Source organism: Phaenicophaeus curvirostris, unplaced genomic scaffold, assembly GCF_032191515.1.
Source record: "Phaenicophaeus curvirostris isolate KB17595 unplaced genomic scaffold, BPBGC_Pcur_1.0 scaffold_50, whole genome shotgun sequence".
In the NCBI taxonomy this organism is placed as follows: Eukaryota; Metazoa; Chordata; class Aves; order Cuculiformes; family Cuculidae; genus Phaenicophaeus; species Phaenicophaeus curvirostris.
The window spans coordinates 1,371,752-1,390,402 of NW_027206673.1; the positions used below are offsets into that span (position 1 = coordinate 1,371,752).

General features: G+C 50.3%; 1 long non-coding RNA gene across 1 annotated transcript in view; it reads left to right on the forward strand.

The window, feature by feature from the left end:
• Positions 1 to 3,866: 3,866 nt before the first annotated feature.
• Positions 3,867 to 18,651, forward strand: part of LOC138733945 (uncharacterized) — a 28,832-nt gene continuing 14,047 nt past the window's right edge. The window contains exons 1-3 of the long non-coding RNA XR_011339506.1: positions 3,867 to 4,028; positions 6,442 to 6,621; positions 7,359 to 7,458. This is a non-coding gene — a long non-coding RNA (uncharacterized lncRNA). The remainder of the gene's footprint in view (positions 4,029 to 6,441; positions 6,622 to 7,358; positions 7,459 to 18,651) is intronic.

Consider the following 18,651-nt stretch of genomic DNA (forward strand, 5'->3'; position numbering starts at 1 on the left):
ATGTCTCCAGCACAGCATGCAGCAAGACTGATTCTGTTAGATTGAAAGGGAAAACACAGGAAGGCACCTCGGGTGCCTTTGGGCTGTCTGAGATGCTGCATGGCAGCAGCAGCTCTGGGAGCTCGGCTCAGGCAGACCAAATGCCGTGTTCAGAAGCAGGTAAGCTCCGAACTACTGAAAGAGACATTTAAGACGGTGTCATCAGCTATGTCTGTGTAAGCAAGTGCAACCAGAGATGGGCAATCAAAGTGATTGGCATTGAGGCCCTGACAGTAACGCTTAGTGGTCCAGGAACTTTGTTTTGCAAACAGAATAAATACTGCTTTTGATCTTTACCCTGGGAGTGATCTTATTAGCCTCTGGATTGCCACACGGCTAAATGAATCCACTTCCCCCACCCCGAGTCAGGCCTGGATGTGAGCGTGTGGCTCGGGGGCCCAGGGTGTGACAGTTGGTCTGGCCCCTGGGACCAAATATTCCTAAGCAGAATGAGCTCGAAAGCGGAGCTGAGCGGGCACTGGCTTCAAAACTGCACTGCAGCCTGAGAGCAGAGTGCTAACGTGGGCACAGGCAGAATCATAGAATCATAGAATAACCAGGTTGGAAGAGACCCACCGGATCACCGAGTCCAACCATTCCTATCAAGCACTAACCCATGCCCCTCAGCACCTCGTCCACCCGTGCCTTAAACACCTCCAGGGAAGGTGACTCAACCCCCTCCATGGGCAGCCTGTTCCAGTGCCCAATGACCCTTTCTGTGAAAAATTTTTTCCTAATGTCCAGCCAGACCCTCCCCTGGTGGAGCTTAAGGCCATTCCCTCTTGTCCTGTCCCCTGTCTCTTGGGAGAAGAGGCCAGCACCCTCCTCTCTACAGAAGATGCAGCAAATGCCTGGTGTACAGGTTGATGGCCTTTTCTTCCAGAGCTTTGTCTCTCCCAGATTTCCTGGAGAGTGCTAGAATATGCTAGTAGCTGGCTTGCAACCTCCTGGCCATAAGTAGCTCCAGAAATGCTTACAAACCTCTGCCAGCCAGACACGCCCATTCTCTGGGCTCACATGCACACGGTTTTGCCACGGTCCCCTCATCAAATGCCTGGCGTGGGCTGTGTTGTGGGCAGCCTGCGTTGCTCCTTTTGGTCTCAGAAGGCAGTCACCAGTTTTCCAGTTACCTGGAAATGGTAATGCTTTGTTGACACCACATCTGCAAGGAAACCAGTTCAGCTGGCTGGTGAGGAGTGGAGAGTTGCTTAGTCCCAGAGGTCTTGGTGTCAGAGCCAAGGTCAAGACTGCAGCAAAGACCCTGCTGTCTGACTGGGGCTGCCTGAGTGACCACAGTTTCTTCTCCATCAAAACAAGGCTCAGAAGAGGATTTGACTTTTCTTCTGTGAATTGTGAGGGTCCAAGAGAAGCTTCCCCCAAAGCCTGGCAAGGCAGTTGAAGCAAACTTCTAGGATGCTCTTTGAGCAGGCTGCTGCTTTTCACTGTGGGAAATACGTAGGCAGGAACCTGTCAATCACTCCACAGTTTTCCTCTGGGATTTCCAGATCTCCTTGTCACCACCAAAATAAATACCCAGGACCTGTTTTTAAGGTGACAAATTGACCACTAGCAAAGCACTAAACCAAGTAACTTTTCTAAGTGTGGTTGTACAAGAGCCACCTAGCCCAGCTGCCGCGTGCAGGAGTGTTTCATTTGGCTTGTCACTAAGCACTAAAGCACTGAGTTTTGTATCTGTCAGCCAAGAGCTGTTTAGCTGGCAACAGATCATTGTCATCACTCATATTCATTTGGAGAACATCAGCACACTTTTGTAATTATTTCCAACACGTTGCACAGAATTTGTCTGCTGGGCCAAGCAGACAGATTACAAGCTTGGATTACAGCCCAGATTCCCAGACTACATTGCTTGGGAATAGAGAAAACCTCCATTAAGCTCACCTTGATAGGCTTCCGTTAATGGTGATAAATTTAGCTCAGCATTTAATTGTTCAGGCTGTAAATGGGATTCTCCTTTTGTTACCATGGGGTAGTATCTAGTGTATGTTTGCATTCATTGAGATTTGTGTGATGTTTCCTTTGCCCAGAGCAGCTTTCATTGCAATGCTGATAAAATGGAACCTTTCCTAGCCTCAGCCAGGCTGTTTTTTGAAGGTAAAAAATGAATGCTGAAAATTAAACCATAATTATTCTCTGGTGTTCAAGAAACGCTTTCATTCTCCCTGTCTGATTTATAGCCTGTGATGTCATTGGAACAGGTATTGCCTTGACATTTGCATCTCTTGAGGTGTGGTTTGTAGGTGGCACAGCTCCTGAGGCAGTCGGGGTCAAGTTGTGTGTGCAAACAGTTCTCACCGCCTCTGCGCTCTTCAAAAACCATTCTCTGACTGTATTGCTCGCAGCCAGACTCTTGAGTCTCACTGCAGAGAGCTGGGTGGGGAGTCTGGAGGAGAGGAGGTCGTTTTATACCACAGGATCTTCTGAAGTGCTGGATCCCTTCAGAAAGGAGAGTCAGCAGCTCTGTTGCTGATCCTGGGTGTTGGGGTTTGCTTCTGCTGACTGTGGTTTGATTGTTCCTTGCTTGCCTAAGTGAGCTGAAGTGAACTAGACTGCAAAAGGAATATAGTCCTCAAGTCTCCCACAGTAGTGCTGATATCTCTGTTTGTGTTGCAGCCCTTTCTCTGTCGATCGCTCCATTGGGAACCTTGGGATTGGTGAGGCCACACAAGTAACAGTGGAATTTCACCTGCTGAAAACCGGGAATCATTCCAGGTCCCTGGTAGGTCACTATGACACCGGTAAGCGCTGCATGCTGCACACTCTCAGCTTCCTTCAAAACAGTTATGATGCAGTTATTTTGAAATAAACTTTAAGACGGAGAGCAAATGATTACTTGAGGGATTGTCTCTCTAGCTTCAAAGCATGCAAAGAAGCTAAATGCTGTTGAGATGAATTGCTAAAGTGAAATGGAAATATTTAATCACTCAGTCTTAACAGCTGCTTATTGCAGGCGTAGAGCAGGGCACCAGGCAATGTCACCCAGCCTCACCTGGCAAGCCCTGGCTGCTTTGTCCTGCACTAAGTCAGACTCCCTGTGATTCACATACAAAAAGCAGCCATGTGGCTCTTTCAGAAACACCACCAGCAGACTGTTTATTACAAAACAGAAGCTCTAAGAATAAGCCCGCAGTTTGGGAGGTTGGGAGGCATTTTCTGTGCTTTGCCGTGCTGACTTGCTTGGCTCACCAGTGGCAGCATATCCCAGTACCTCATGCTGCTGTCAGTGTGACTTAGGCAGGATCAGGTGCGCGTTATATAGGTTTAATTTTTGCCGTGTGCTGCTGCTTCTCTTGTTCCTCTGAACCTCCCTTGTCTGCCCATGTGCCCCCAGATCCCTTTGCTGGTCAGCACCAAGGGGTCAGGAGAAACACAGCCCTGGTGGCAGGTCTGCATGAGGCTCTACGTGAGGCCTGGCTGAACTGGGACTCCTCAGTCACCTGAATGACCTCAATCCAGAATTCCTTGTGACCTGAGTGGGATGGCAACCCAAAGGCCACCTGGGCACATCTGAAAAATCTCACTGTCAGTAGTGTCACAGCGTCACTTTGGGGCTCGATGTCTACAACTACCCAGAGAAAGGGTGCTTAGAGTGGTGTCCAGGACATCCTCTGGCAGTCCACATGCAGCTGTCAGGATGTGGTAAATGTTCTGGTCTGTGAAACTGTCAATACTGCAAAGAGCCCTAACACTTCCTTCTGCTACTGGTGGTTTGCTCTGTTGTAGTATCAGCAAGTGAGGTGAGCAAAGACTCCGCTGTGCTTTGTTCCAGGTGAAGATATCCACACAAGACTTTATGGATGGGCTGTAGATGCCAGCATTGAGCTGGAGAAGGGCTCCTTGACGATTGAGAAGACTTCCCTTACTCTGGCAAACTGCAGCTCTGTGGTCCTCCACAATGGAAGTGAAATTACAGCCCACTTCCAGTGGAAGGCTGCTGTTCCTCGGGAACGGGAGGATCAGCAAAAGCTGAGGTTTGTTTGCAAAACTCCTTTCAGCTGGATGCTCTGCACAGGCGTAAAACTAACGTATGGCCTCAGAGTGATGTCGGTGCTTTGGAAAGGTTTAGGACGAGTAAAGCATTCACAGTGTCAGGGGATGCCACTGAGCTCCGAGATAACAGAGCTGAGCACTTCCCATTCCAGTTCCACCCATGCTCCAGCTAAGGATTATATTTTGGGGAGAAAAGTTTGATTGCAATGACTAGAGAGCAAATTGGTGTTTTGTGGGAGCAGAGACCACTGAGGTCCAGAGATCCCTGAGCTCCAGAGGGTCCATGAGGCTGAGGAATGTAGCTTCAGGGAGCAGAACTATTGTGACAGTGACTGCAGTTGCTTCTGCTCCAGCTTTGATAATGTGGCAACTGGTTTCCCAGCAGGGTGCAGGACAGAGTGCTTTGGTCTTGGTTTCTAGCAGAATGAAGTGTTTCTGCCCTTCCTTAGAGTCTGGTGAGAGTTTGGAGGTGGAGAGTTCTGTAGGGAAGGTAGGAGAGTACAGAGCCGAGAAGCGCATTTGGGCTTCAGCTGCCTGTGTCTTCCTGGTAGTGAGAGGTGGGGCAGGTTCTTCAAAGGGCATCATTGGTGAAGCTTTGCAGTTGCCGTTTAGGTCAGCGCAGAGAAACGCTTAGAGCTGGGTGAGTGAGTTAGAAATTACACACAAAAGCTTGGGTGACTTGTGAAATTCTTGTGTGACTTCTCAGCCTTGGGTGGATTTAGGTCTCTAGGAGTTAGTCTGAACCCATCATGGTTAGGAAACTGTCCTAAACTTGCATGATTTTTTCAGGGCTTCTGAGCAAATAAGGTTAAGTGTAATTAGGTCAGAAATGCCTTGAAGGCCAAAACGAGTTTTCCACTGCTCTCTATTTTTAATTACCCAGTGCATGGCTTCCGTGGAATCTCAGTGTGTTAAAAGAAAACCTCTTGAACTTCTCTTGATACTTCCCCGGGCCATTCCTTTTCCGTCTCTTCCTACCTGCCTATGTCTCAAAGTGGACCCTGAGTGATCCTCTTTCCCCTCATGAGCAACCAGGTTTCCCCACAGTCGACATTGACCCTTGTTGTTTTTTTCCTAGTTACATTTGATCTTGCACCAGTTTGTGTCCTCAACGCTGACCAGGAGGTTTTGTTCTTCCTTACTCGCAATCTTAGGGATGTCCATAGCTCCAGGGTCACTGTGCTGCTCTAAGAGAAACTTTTGAGGTCTTGGAGCAGGGAGGAGGCAGCGTGGGACTCTGCACTAGGATGTGACCCAAAATGACCTGGATTGTTACGAGGCCTGTCCAGGGATTTGCTCTGTCCCCCTCCTGCAGGACTTTCTGGGCTGTAAGGGTGGAATTATTGTCTGTGGATGGGTTGAGTTGAGGGTTGTCCATCTCAGAGACTGGAAGCCCTCCCCATGCACAGCATCGTCTGTCAGCCCTGGAGAAACATTTCCCAGTGTGCTGCATGGGAGTGAGCCGAAGTGAGGGGTTTTGGTGTTGGTGACAGCATTTGCCCGTGGCTCTGTGTGCAGCTCCGTGGCTGTGGTTCCCTCCTATCTGTGTTTGAATTCAGCTGGGTAGCGATCGCTGTCCTGTTCTTACTGCTGCGCCTCCATCTGCTGCACATGCAGCCTTCCAGTTCTCCCTCAGAGATGTCTCCTGCTGGTTAGTCACGGCCAGGGGACGGGCGTGGGAAGGGAGGAGAGCAGTATGCCAGCTGCGCTGCAGCAGAGTCCCTTTTCTTCTCTTGGTTGTGAATGATTCCTGCTGCAACTAGCAAGTGTGGGAGAGATCATCTGCATCAAAGCTCTGCATTGAAGGCCAAAAAGGAAACAGAAAAGGTGGTTTAAGGCTAGAATCACAGAATGGTTTCAGTTGGATGGGACCTTAAAGATCATCCAATTCCAACCCCCTGCCATGAGTAGGGACACCTCCCACTAGATCAGGTTGCTCCACGCTCTGCCTTGGTGGAGGGAATTGGGTTTTCACAGCACTGTCTGCAGCAGCTCTGATGCCGGGCAAAAGGGTTTCAAAAGGCTTTTCTTTTGAATGAAGTGTTTGAATTCAGAGGTGATGCCCCTTCCTTTCTCAGGGCCTCTGTTTTCATGCATGTAACCCCATTAAATTTCACCAAGTTGTTGCGATACCTGAATACATTCATCTGCTTTTCGAGTGTTCTGGGATCCTGTGCTGGAAGGCAGAACTTGTAAGTGTGGAGTAAAACTGCCTGCCGTGCCGGAGGGCAGCAGGTGGCAGTTGGATCCCTGGGGACCCCGTGGCAGAGGGTCAGCCCCTTGCTGAGCTGCTGCTGTTCCTCCTCGAGTGCGTTGCTGCCCTTGTGCTTACCTGATGGTCACTGCAAAGATGTTGCTTCTTAAATGATCTGCTTGGTTTGTCTCTCCCTGCAGGCTGTGCCACAGGCTGCAGAGGCGGGAGAACGAGACGGATTGTTCTCTCAGGAGTGCACAGAAGTCCCCACTCTCCGAGAACATGCTCCCCTTCTCTCCCGCGGCTTCCAGAAGCAGAGGGAGAAAGTGCAAGGAGACTCCCTGCTTTTCTCCAATGATGTTTTCACCATTGACCCAGTGGTAAGTGACAGCTGAGAAGCTCCCTTCCTTCTCCTTCTCCTCCTCCCCTTCTCCCTGACGAGGTCACTTGGCAGATCCCACATCAGCTGGTTGGATGTGCTGAGAAAGAAGACTCCGGGTTTCTCTCATGGGGCTGGGAGAACTTATTGCAAAAACCATTTCTGAACTGCGGGCATCTGGCAGGCGGTCAGAGCTGCCTAAAACTGATCTCTGTTGCGAGGGCCATAAATTGAGGGCACTTAAGTGTCCTTACAGCCTTCAGAGGTATCAGGGTGCATTATGTACTTGTAGGTATCTGTGCAGGGGCAGGGTGTCAGTGCAGCACCTTTTCAACCTGGAATGGAAAAATACATTTGATTTGCTCAATCTTTTCTGATCTAAGTCAAAGCGTTTGTGTAGCCATAGTGGCACAGGGATACAGTGGAAGATTTGGAGGAGAGAGGTCCCTTAGACTGCCTGGTACTTCTGAAGAAATCCTGCCTGATTTGCTGGAGTATGAGTCGGTTTGGTTCCTTCTCTATAGCCTGAATTTAACCAAATGCTTCTGCCAGGTGCTGGTAAGGGTGGGGGACTTAGAAAGTTTATTTTGCAGCTGATTCCAAATGCTCTTATAAATTTTGGTGACGGGTGTTGTTGGCTACTTTCTCGGCACTGATGCTCTGAGTAAGTGCTCCAGGTGCGGAGCTGAAAACAAGAAATGCAATATTTGAAGATGCATGATTTGTCTTGTGTTTTAGGAGGGAGATGTCTTGCCAAATTCTCCGGTTGAAATTAACGTGATCTTTAAACCCCAAGAAGCCAGAGTCTATCGACGAACAGTCTACTGCGACATCTCAGGTACGGCTCCTTCGTCTTCTGTCAGGCCCAGGGAAGGCGAGGCACAGTCTTCCAGCTCCCTCTGCTCTTGTGTAATTGCTAGGAAGGGTCAGCGACCAGCAGGGTTGTGCTGGCACGTGCCCACTGTCCCTGTGGTTTCCAGGTAGCCTTCTGTCCCAGACCAGCCCTCAGGATGCCTGGCTCTAAGCTTGGCTCACTGATCCCAGAACCATCAAAGCATGAATTTGCCAGGGCTTTGCCAGCATTTGCTCTCCTGTGAGGTGTCTGTGAAGGCCAAAGAACTACAGAGCAGAAGAGCTTTAATGGACAAGTACGATGCTCCTGTAGCCCATTTCCTTCCACGATGAGTCTTTATTATGCAGATGCATCATCAGACTACTGAGGTGGTAGGAGCTGAGTTACCACTGTGCTCCCAGGGCCCTGATCACCTCCCACTGCCCAGATGCTGCCAGACCTGAGGCGTCTGAGCCCTGCTGAGCACAGGGTGTCTGTGAAAGGACCTCCTCTGGCCAGCACATGCTTCTCTCCCTGCGTGGGCGTTGTCACCTTGTAGCTCTGAGTCCGTGGTGCGTATGGGCAGCATTGCACAGGGCTGGCTGGGAGCAGCAGGGTGAGCACCCTTCCTGGAAATCGGAGTTCAGGTAGTCTGTTAGACAAGCTTTATGCTCATGCCATCTTTCAGAAGTGCTGTCAAGTCTTTTTCTGGGAGCAGTTGTCATTGCCCTACCCAGCTTCGCCCTTCACAGCAAGCTGTGTGATTCAGGTTACTTTGTCCTTCCCCTGCATCTCTGCATGGTGCTCCTCTGGGTGGTTTTCAGGAGCAGGGCATGGCTGTCTACCTTCCATCCAGGGAACGTGATGGTTTTCCCCATCTGAGAGGAAGAGGTGGGAGGCCCGTGATCCCCAGCTCCCATTCTGGAAGGTGAAGAAATGACTGACCCAGCTGCTTTGTTTCTTTCCTGACTGCTCTGAGCTGACAGATACAAATGTGATGGAGCAGCTTTAAACAGTAACTGTGCAGGGTTTACTGGGCAAACGCTCCCTGTGGTGATGACACAGGGCTTGTGTCAACAAGAAGTCTTCCTGCCCACCAGCTGCAGTTGTTGGGGCTGTGGGAGGAAAGGGTTGATTTGAAAAGATGCTCCCAGGCGTTCCTCACTCAGTGCTGTGCTCCTGGCTCTGAGGTTCTTGTACTGGTGCTAGCGGTGTCCCTCACGTTGCTGCAGGGCACTCTGGGGGTTGTGGCAGGAAAGCTTTTTTGTTGCAGAGAAACAGGAAAACTACTTGTGTGCAAGCTTATAACTGGTCTGGGAGTCACAAGAAACAGAGCTGGCTAACTAATGTGTGTTTAGCAAGAGGAGCCTGTTCTTGAGAAACCCTGATGGGCCCTGGGGAGAGGTGAACTCTTCCACTGGCTCCTTGGGAGAGGACCTCTAGCTGGTCATTTGAACGACGTGCCTACCCCTATCCCTTACAAAATAGAGCTGAACCACTCGATTGTCAGGATGGAAACTGTCCCAGAGCCGAGGTGCCTGGTACAAAGAGTTTAAAGAAGAAAATGATGATCTTTAACTAGAGGATCAATTATTTCTGCTTCTTGGCTTCTCTCACTGCCTTGTTCATGCATTTGGGTGCCGGTCACAAATCCCTTTGGAGCATGATGTGCGGGTGGCATGCATGCCTCTTGCTGGGATTATCTGGCAGCTTTGCTGCAGTTGCAGTACCGTGAACTTTGCAGCTGGATCTCCTGCCTCACTGGAAAGGGACTTTGCTGGCCTCAGCTTTTTTTGCAGGTCCTGCGCTAATGGCTTAGCAGATGCTTCTGGATTGGTTCTTTACAGAACTGATCAGCACTGGTCACTTGGCAAAACTGGCAGTTAGGCAGTGGTCTGAAATTTGCTCTTGGAACATATTTAAGCTCAAAACGAACTTTCTTAATTATTCATGCAAATAAAGCTGTGGCTCTTGGGCGCTGGGAGGGAGCAGGCGATGTGGGGCTCAGCTGCTGAAAATTCATTTTTGTGTTCGTCTGTACACAGAACTGCAATTGGTTAAACTTTGAACTGATTGGTTCAAAATTAGGCAGCGGCCCAAGGGCGTACCTCCTGCGGGTCCTGTATCTTCTCCTGGAGCATCTAGAGCTGGTCCCTTCCAGCCTGGAGTCAGGGACTAGCATGGAGGCAGCCTGGAAAATCCAGGATGACAGAGGGAAATATTGTACTGAAACAGAAATCTCTCCCCAGGCCGTGAAGCCAGGCTGCCCCTCCACATCGCAGCTGAGCGCATTGGGCCCCAGCTCTGGTTCAGCTACGAGCAACTGGACATTGGGGACGTTTCTGTTGGATGGGCCCGCAGCTGTGAGGTGAGCAGTAGGGGTACATGGGAATTGGGGTGGATCCCGATGGCTTTCTGGGAACTGTGAGCCTTGTGGACCCACGGGATTTCTGGCAACACAGGCAGTTGTGGGCAGGGAATATTGACATAACAGTCCAATGGTGGGGGGTGGTGGTGTCAGAGAATGTGGATGCTGTTTGATGGGGTCCAAAATGTGCATGTGTTGTTCATGAAGCCCTAATCCCTGCCTTTGGGCAACCTCCTTTTGAGGTCAGCTGGGAGGCTTCATGCAAAAAAACCCCAGCACCTTGACGCAAAAGCAACAGTGGATCAAAAGCCACTTGAGTCTTGGGACATCTCTGGCTCTAAAGAGAGCAAAACATTTCTGGAAAGAAGCAGAGAACTGTCTACATATTTGCAAATTTGCCCGTCCTCCCCCCACTGTCAAGACTTTTGCAAAAAACCAAGATAGAGCAAAGAAAAGAGGTAGAAAATGAGGTGATAGAGCATGCCAGATGCTTTCAAAAGATGGACTCTGGCAGGCGAGGACACATTAAGGTGTTTTCTTACCAAAACATTGTGCTCTCTGCATTTTTAATGCTGGTACTTTATTGATTCTCTCTGTATCAATTTATCAGTATCATTACCTGAGAAAATATGAATAAGTAGGTGATGTTGTTAGTGCCACACTGAGCAGCAAGTGGCAGGGCTTGCCCCTGAAGCAATTAGGAACATTCCAGCTCGGTTCTGGGTGGGCTTCTTGGTGACAGCATGCAGGCAGATGTGGGCCCTCCTTCCCTGACATGGAAAGAAGTTCATCTTGGCAAATGCTGCGGGATTGTGTGAGTCGTTCAAGGCAGCTGATCTACTGAGTGTTCAAGAAAATAGGCGTGGTTCTGGATTTGCAGTTATTCTCGCAATGGTAAATTCATTTGTGTTGGCTGTATTTAGGGAAGAGAAATTCTTTGGAGTAGATGGAGCAGCTCTGCACCTTCTGCTCCTCCTTTCCTGATGTATCAGTCTAAACAAGGATGGAGAAACTGTCACGTTGAAGTTAAAATTAAAAAAAAAACCCTGACTGATGTCCTGTAGCAGAGCTGGAGAGCGTTCCTGAGGTTGGTTTGAGTGCAGCCCCAAGGTATCTGCTGCAGGCAGTGACCTTGTCGGCTGCAGTGGAAGCTGAAGGTGTTCTGCCTTTGGCAGGACCAGACTGACCTGGGGCAGAAGCTGTTGTGGGTGAGTCACACACGAGGCTGCAGTTGGCCTTCAGGGTTCTTAGGGACAGGGCTGCATTGACGGGGTGATGCTGTGCAGCTCCTCTGCACTGCAAGTCGACGCAGACTGCTCTGTGTCAGTGGGCTAAACCCAGAGTGACTCTGTTCATGTGAAGTTATCACTGCTTTGCTTGAAAAAAAACAAAGGCAGAACTTGTCTTGTTTGTATTTTCTTTGTCTTCAGCGAAGCACGGCCCATCAGCCTTCTGAGAAATGGGAGATTTCTTAATGTGTTTCTGTTTTGTATTCTTACTGCTGCAGGTGTTCCTGTTTAACTCAGGAGACATGGATGGTGCCTTCAGCCTGATACCTCCAAGTACAGCTCTGGGCTCCTGCTTCACCTTTTGTCCCCAGAAGGGCATTGTTTCATCGGATGGGTTCCAAGTCATCAGGATCTCCTTCAGTTCCACCATCCTGGGGAAGTTCACGGAAGAGTTCAGGTTCCGGGTGAATGGATCTGCTGAGCCTCTGACTTTGACTGTTGGGTAAGGAGGGATGTAGGAGCTCTTTGGGCACATCTGTAGCCACCTCTGGATAATCATCTCCCTCCAACCTCATTTTGTGATGAAGCAGAGGTCTTGTCTAAGGTCTTAGTGTGGGGTGTCTAGGATCAAGACGAAGACGAAGAGCCAAGGCTTTTTAAGCTTCACTCCAGTTTGAATCCTGCAATTCCAGCAGCAAATGAAGCGCGGTTCTTTATAAGGGGAAGTGACTGTGCCTCTGATGCTCTCAATAGCCAGTGTAGCTCTGAAAGCCTTGAGTCCCTGTGGGAAGCAACTTTGCCTTCCTGGTGGGTTGCTCTGCAATTTTCCAAGATGCTGTGTGCATGGAATTTGGCAGCAGCGGGTTCTTTCTGTGACCCTTTGCTACCCCTGTGTGAGACCCCCAGGGCTTGAAGTGATGTCTGTGATGGGAAAGAGTTTGCCTGAAGGCTGCAGGGGAAAGGTGTGGAGTTGCCTGCTGCCCAGCCCGGGCTCCAAGGACCTGGAGTGATTCCTTCCTACAGGGAGCTCATTCCCCCGGGGGCCCTGGCAGACAGTGGGATGGTATCAGCTCTGGGCAGCGATGGTCAGAGACGTCCCACCTGAACACACAGCAGGGCCAGCAGGGCCTGGGAGGGGGCTGACGGCTGGGCCAGCCTGGGGCGATTCTGCAGCCAGAAGCAGTGTTTTTAAAATCCTCTGTTAAAAATCCATACAAAATGGGAAGCAGCAGCCTCGGCTTCGTCTCTGATGCTATAAGCTGTCTTCCCAGCGCTTGTGCAGCCAGAGCTCCGGAGCCTCCTTTCTGCAGACAGAAAAGGGCTGATGGGGGAGTTGGGAAGCCCAGCAGCAAATGCTGTCCCAAGGACTTGGGTATCATCCCATAGGCTGGTGCCATTGCAAAAGAAAACCCTCACCAAGCCAGGGGGAGAAGGGGAAAAGAACAACTGATGATAGGAGTGGCAAAGCTCCTTTCTCGGGATCCAGGCAGCCTGCGAGCTTGTCGCAGTCAGTCTTAAGCATGGGCTGGGGGACAATGTGGTGTTGGCAGGAAAGCTGGTGCTGGGTGCTCTGGAGCTCCGGGGCTGCCTGCGCCTCCTCAGCATCCAGGCTGCCGGGCTGCTGCTGTTGGGAGGCACTAGATCAAAACAGTAAAGAAATGAAGGGACTCCATGGTTGATAGGCAGTGCTATAGACCTATGCAGTGCTACAGGCTAGGAGAAGTCTGGCTTGAGAGCTGCCTGGAGGAGAAAGACCCGGGGGTGTTGCTTGACAGCCGACTGAACATGAGCCAGCAGTGGCCCAGGTGGCCCAGGTGGCCAGTGGCATCCTGGCTTGTATCAGAAACGGCGTGACCAGCAGGTCTGGGGAGGTTCTTCTCCCTCTGGACTCGGCACTGGGGAGACCGCCCCTCGAATCCTGTGTTCGGTTCTGGGCCCCTCACCACAAGAAGGGTGTTGAGGCTCTGGAGCGAGTCCAGAGAAGAGTGAGAAAGCTGGTGAGGGGGCTGGAGAACAGGTCAGCACCCTCCTCTCCACAACTTCCTTTTAGGTAGTTGTAGAGAGCCATGAGGTCTCCCATCAGCCTCTTCTTCGCCAGGCTAAACACCCCCAGCTCACTCAGCCGTTCCTCATAAGGCACAGAGCCATCATTTGTTCAGGGTCCTTCACGGGGCCAGCAGTGACCCGAGGGCCAACCCTGCGTAGCACAGAGCTCTGAGCCGCATCGGTGGCTCTCAGCTGCTTTGCCTGGCTGCCTCCTGTCCACATGGATGTCATGCTGAGCATGACGGTGACTGGTTGATTTGAAACTCACCGTGGCCCTGAGACCAGATTTTGCTGATCTGAGTGGTAATGCAAGCTGAAAGCTTAGCACGTCCCTAACCAAGCTAACCCTTGTCTTTCTCCTCACAGGGGCTGTGTCTTTGCACCAGCTGTTCATTTTGCTGTACCTTCCCTCGATTTTGGTGATGTCCCCTTTGGTGAGTGCACCCCGGGCTGGGACCTTGAGTTGAGAGGTCTGTGTGTGGCCATCGTGGAGCACTGCAGCATGAGAACATCCCTCACTTGTGTTCCTCCCCAGCGGCCTTTGGGGTGTTAAACCAGGGCTGCTGGTTGCTTAGGCAGTATTCAGCCGCCGTGAGATCAAACGGGACCAAAGGAGTAGAAAGTCAGTGTGTCCTGATATCCCTCGTATCTGTCCAGCCCCAACCGCGTGATCCCTGGCGGGAGAATGACTGTGCAAGCCCACGTCCCAGAGGGGCCCAGGGCGTGGGACTGCAGGAGAAGGGAATTTACGCCACATACGAGCCTGTAGCTGCTCTGGGTGAATGTTCCTGATGCAAAGCAAGGCCCCAATTTCCCACCTGACCTTCAGCGTGAGATGTTATGCAGCACTGCAAGGGCACCTTGTTATCACCAGCCAGCAAATATGCCCCAATGATGGCTCTTCATCAGGCACTGATGTCCTTGGAGATGTGGGCTCCTTCCCTGCTGACAGAGCCGGTGGCTGAGCAACCAGAGCATCTCCACTGAAATGCAGGTTCTGGTTTTGCATCTCGGTCTCAGAAAAGGCTTTTTACTGAGATGATCTCCAGTTTAGGTGCAAAATCACTTGTGGATTGATTGAAGGGCTGTTATCATTCTGTGCCCCAGGTGCTTCTGTTCATGGACCATTTAACAAATCGAAGGTCAAGTGGCTTCTTGTGGAGTGGCCTGCAAGTTGTCCCGTGCTAGGTCTGGTTGACAAAAAACATGAGATGCCTTAAGGATCCTAAGGAAACCGCATTGGAATGCTTTTCATCATGCTGTAGTTCCCAAGCTCCTCCATCCTTTGTCTTCCTGTAGCTTCTCCTCAGTGCCAATACGCTACTTGTTCACAGAGTTAAGAGGGGATTTTATGGATTCAATGTTCAGAATAAGGGGTCTGTCTGGGTGCGCACTCGTAAGTGAAATGTAATTCCTGCTGTTTTGGGTGGGGGTGTGAGAGAGCTCCTCAGTTAAAGAGAAAGAAACCTCTTGTGTTCAGCATTGCTAAGAGCAGGCATTACCAAGGAGGCAAGCTCTGTGATCAGCATCAAAGGGAACTTCAGGGACAATTAATTACTTGCCTAGTTTCTCAAATTGGCTGTAATTCAGATAGAAAAGAGCTGAACTCCAAGCACAGTTTTATCATAACAGGGTATTCACACTAGGAATCCTTGGATAGTTGGGTACATAAATTCATCCTTGGGTTGTTTTCCTAGGCTTCCCTTGCACATTGTCCTGTCGCCTCGTTAACACCTCCTTGAGGCCCATGAGCTTCAACCTTCGCATTCCTGGGGACGGCTGCGGAGCGCCCAGTGTCACCAGTTATGCTCTGATGTCGGACGACACTTGCCTGTCCTGGAGAAGTGGAGCCCAAGTGAATATCAGGCCAACTGAATTTACCATAACTCCCCGCAGAGGGACCATCCATCCCCAGGAATTCTTGGATATCCAGGTATGGGAACAGTCTAGCCATACGTGCTGGAGCAGGTGGAGCTGGAGCTTTGCTGTTGTATGAGAGGGTTTTGGTGCTGCTAGCATACACAAGTCAGATACGTGCCCTAGTGTTAGGCTTTTCTTGGCTGGGTTACTGTGGGGCATTTCTGCAGGAGCACCATTTTCTCTCCAAAATCACAAGCTGAAGGTCTTGTACTGTATTGTCAAGGAGAGAAGCCATTCGTGTTTTGAGAACTGCTTAGAGCAATTTCTTTGATTTACTGTGGACAGAGGAAAGATGAGGACAGAAGGTGGCTATTATGAAAAGAGATGTCATTGCATGAAACGGTTTGTTTTTCTGCTTGGTCTGATTTTGCCTCTCCTGTTGAGCAGAAGGAGCTGTATTCACTGCACAGATCTCCAGAGCAGGCTGAAAAAGCTCTGGGACCTGTGAACTGCACAGTGTAGCTGGGCCACGGTTTGCCCTCAGCTTCCCACTGTAAGCTTGAACTCATTTTTATGATGTCAACAGTTTTCCTCTGGTTTTACATTATTGTAGTTGAGATTAAAAATTGGTCCCTTAATTTTAATGCAGTATTGAGTAGAGCAGTAGCCCAAGTGTGTTTTGATTTAGCTCATATGTGCTCTGATAACTGCACGGTATATTTAACAAAGTAGCTGTTGTCAGAAGACTGTTATCACTCCTTTAGATTGTGCTCTACACGTGGACCAGTAGAAGAATTAGGGCAAAATCCTCCCTTTCCTTACCATGGAAGGAGAACTGGAGGACACCATGCATAGCCAATGGCTTTTGGGAGTGATGAAGCTTTTACTGCTCTTCTCTTCTACCAGGTCACTCTGCGTTCCAACACTGTGAAGAGTTACAAACTGGCACTGCTGGTGCACGTGGAGGGCTTTGGCAGGAAGGTGTCATCATTGCTCATCACTGCCAGGTATCTTTACTTTCTTTGCAGCTCATTGTCTCTCTTTGTGTGTTCACCACCAGCACGCTGCCTTGCACAAGCTTTGCTGGCTGCAGCTTCCAAGAAGCAGCACTGCCTAGCTAGCCAGCTCTGCCCAGCCAGACATGAGAGCGTCAGCGCTTTGAAAGCAGCCCACGTTGTGAAGCACCTGGGCTCCAGTGGACAGGCACGGCCCTGAGCCTTCTCCTAAATGGAACAGTAATTATAGTCATTATTGGCCTGGATTTTGGTGCTTGAGGTGTAACAAATTTCCAAAGGGCCACGTCTCCTCCTTTGTGCAAGTGCTAGAGTTGTGCTGGGTTGCAATCAAAATGCAAATATTGGTTGGGGTGCAATGAGCCTGCTGAAAGCTGCTGTCTGGTTCAGTTAATGAAGGTGCGTGCAGGTGGGGAAGGGGCTTGTGGCAGGTCTGGTGAGGGAAAAATCGAGGTAAGATCTCATGAAGGGGGAAATAGTCCTTGTTGTGGAAAGTGAGCTCAGGTTTTTCTGCTTCCCTCTGGTTCTTTTGAGCATTACCATACTCGGACTTAAGCTGAACCTGCAGCCAGGTTCGGTCCTGTTGTGCTGCAGTGATTATCTTTCTCATTACCAGAGGGGTTAGTTTTCCTCTCGCAGACATAGCCATTCAGTCAGTATCTGGGCTGCAGTTTTGTAAAAGTCGTGCGGATGGGAAGAGACGGTGTATGGGCCCATGGGGGTGGAATTGGGAGACGGCGATCACCCACTGCACAAAGGCAGGTGGTGGCAGGTGCCCTCCACCGCTGGGACAAAGGGGCTGAGTTTTCAGGCAGGGCAACAGTGCTGTGGGAGGGGAGGGAGTCACCTTTGCTGAGATACTGGGGTCTTGCGTTCCCTGAGCCTTGGCAATCCCTGGGCCCCGTTGGGAAGGCTCCCCCTGAACTCCTGCCTTTCTGGGACCATTGGAAGGGTCCTTGCAAACCTCCTGCAGTGAAGGTAGCCGTCAGACAGCTCTGGCACAGGGCAAGTTGCTTTGCCTGGGCACCTGGCAGCCTCTGTGATGCTGAATCTCAGGGTTTTCCCCTCCTTTACAGGAGGTTGTTGAGTAAGGAGTTAAAGGCAGTTTCTTGCTGTAGGGGTACTAAATGTCTGTTTGGCAGTGGCAAACATGTTGTGCTTAATTTTTTGCTGTTCAGGGAGTAAACAAATTCTGCATTCTCTCAGTATCTCTAATTCCTTTTTGGTCATCTCTCTGCCTAGATGTGTAGTTCCTCTGCTGCGAGCGCTCAACCCCGTGGTGAGCTTTGGACAATGCTTCCTAGAAGTCCCCTATCAGCAGATGGTGACCCTTGTGAACGACAGCGATCTGCCGGGCTGCTACAGGATTCTTCCTCAGGTTTGGCATTGCATCCGCCTCCTGCCCTCTAATGCTACCGAGGGGATTATTAGAGAAAAAATAAGAAGGGTTCTGTATAAGACTGGTGAATTATATTCAGGTTGGTTCCTGTGTTCATATTCCTACCTGAATATAAACTCCTTAGGAAGCAGATTAGCTCCTAATCCTTCGGATACTTTCATGAAGGAGAACTTAGAGGCTTGTGAAAAGGTGCTGCAAGGAGGCTGCCAGCACAGGTTTGGGTGTGGATACAGCAGCTTCTGGAGCCCTTCAAGGTGCTAAGCCCATGCTGGTTTTGTATTTGGTTTTGTGCCTTTCTGCTTTGTCCTGGAGGTTTTTTAAAATGTGTTAATTGCTGCTGTGGTAGTTGTCAAGAAGTTTAGTTTCCTCTGAAGCTGAGTTTGATTCTGTCCCTTACAGGAATACAAGGATGCTGCTGCTGTACAGTACTCCAGCCTCGTGCCATGTGGGGTTATCCAGCCACACAGCTGGGTGCCAATCCCATTTACACTGCAAACGCGGGTGATGGGAGAGCAGGACACTGTTGCTCGTGTCATGACGATTGGGAGGGAAGGATCCCCACTGGTGAGTGCTAGGGGAGATGCCTGGGCACTTGTGCTGGGGGGGCCTAAAGGGTGCAGAGATTCTTCCTGAGGAAACAAGGACATGGCTGGTGTGGACAGGGACCAAGAGGATTCACAGCAGGAGCAACAGCCAGTACCTCGAGAAGAGGAAAGATGGCATCCTTTTAGATGATGAACTGAGTGTCTGACACAGCATTTAATGATGGATCTGTGAGAAGGGATAGCAAGCCCAGTCTGAAAATCAGCAGAGTCCCTGGGTCTCACACTCTGCTGCATTATTCGATAGAGCAACTGCTGCTTCCTCGGGACTTTGGTTCAGCAGCACACAGGGAAATCCCTGAAGCCTGCTAAAGCAAGCACTGTGTAAGAAACTGTGCTGATAGTCAGGCCCATCACATCTGAGAAACATCCATCACATCTCTCTGTCAATACCCCAGCCAAGGCCACGGGCCCGGAGCGGTGGAAAAGCAAGTGTGAGAAACCGGGCTTGTTCATCTGCTGCTGATGGGAGCCTGTGGCTTTCAGGCGGATTCACTTTAGGTCCCACACTTGCTCCAGGCTTTTTTTTTCGGTCTGTCAAGGCTGCAAGCTTCAAAGAGCTGTAATTATCCCTCAGGCTTGGAGCGCTCAGAGCTGTCTGACCTTTTTAAACTTTCCCTGGTTTTTTTTTGATCTTTCCTACCTGCTTCCTGGAGCAGGAAATCCATCTGGTGAGCATTGG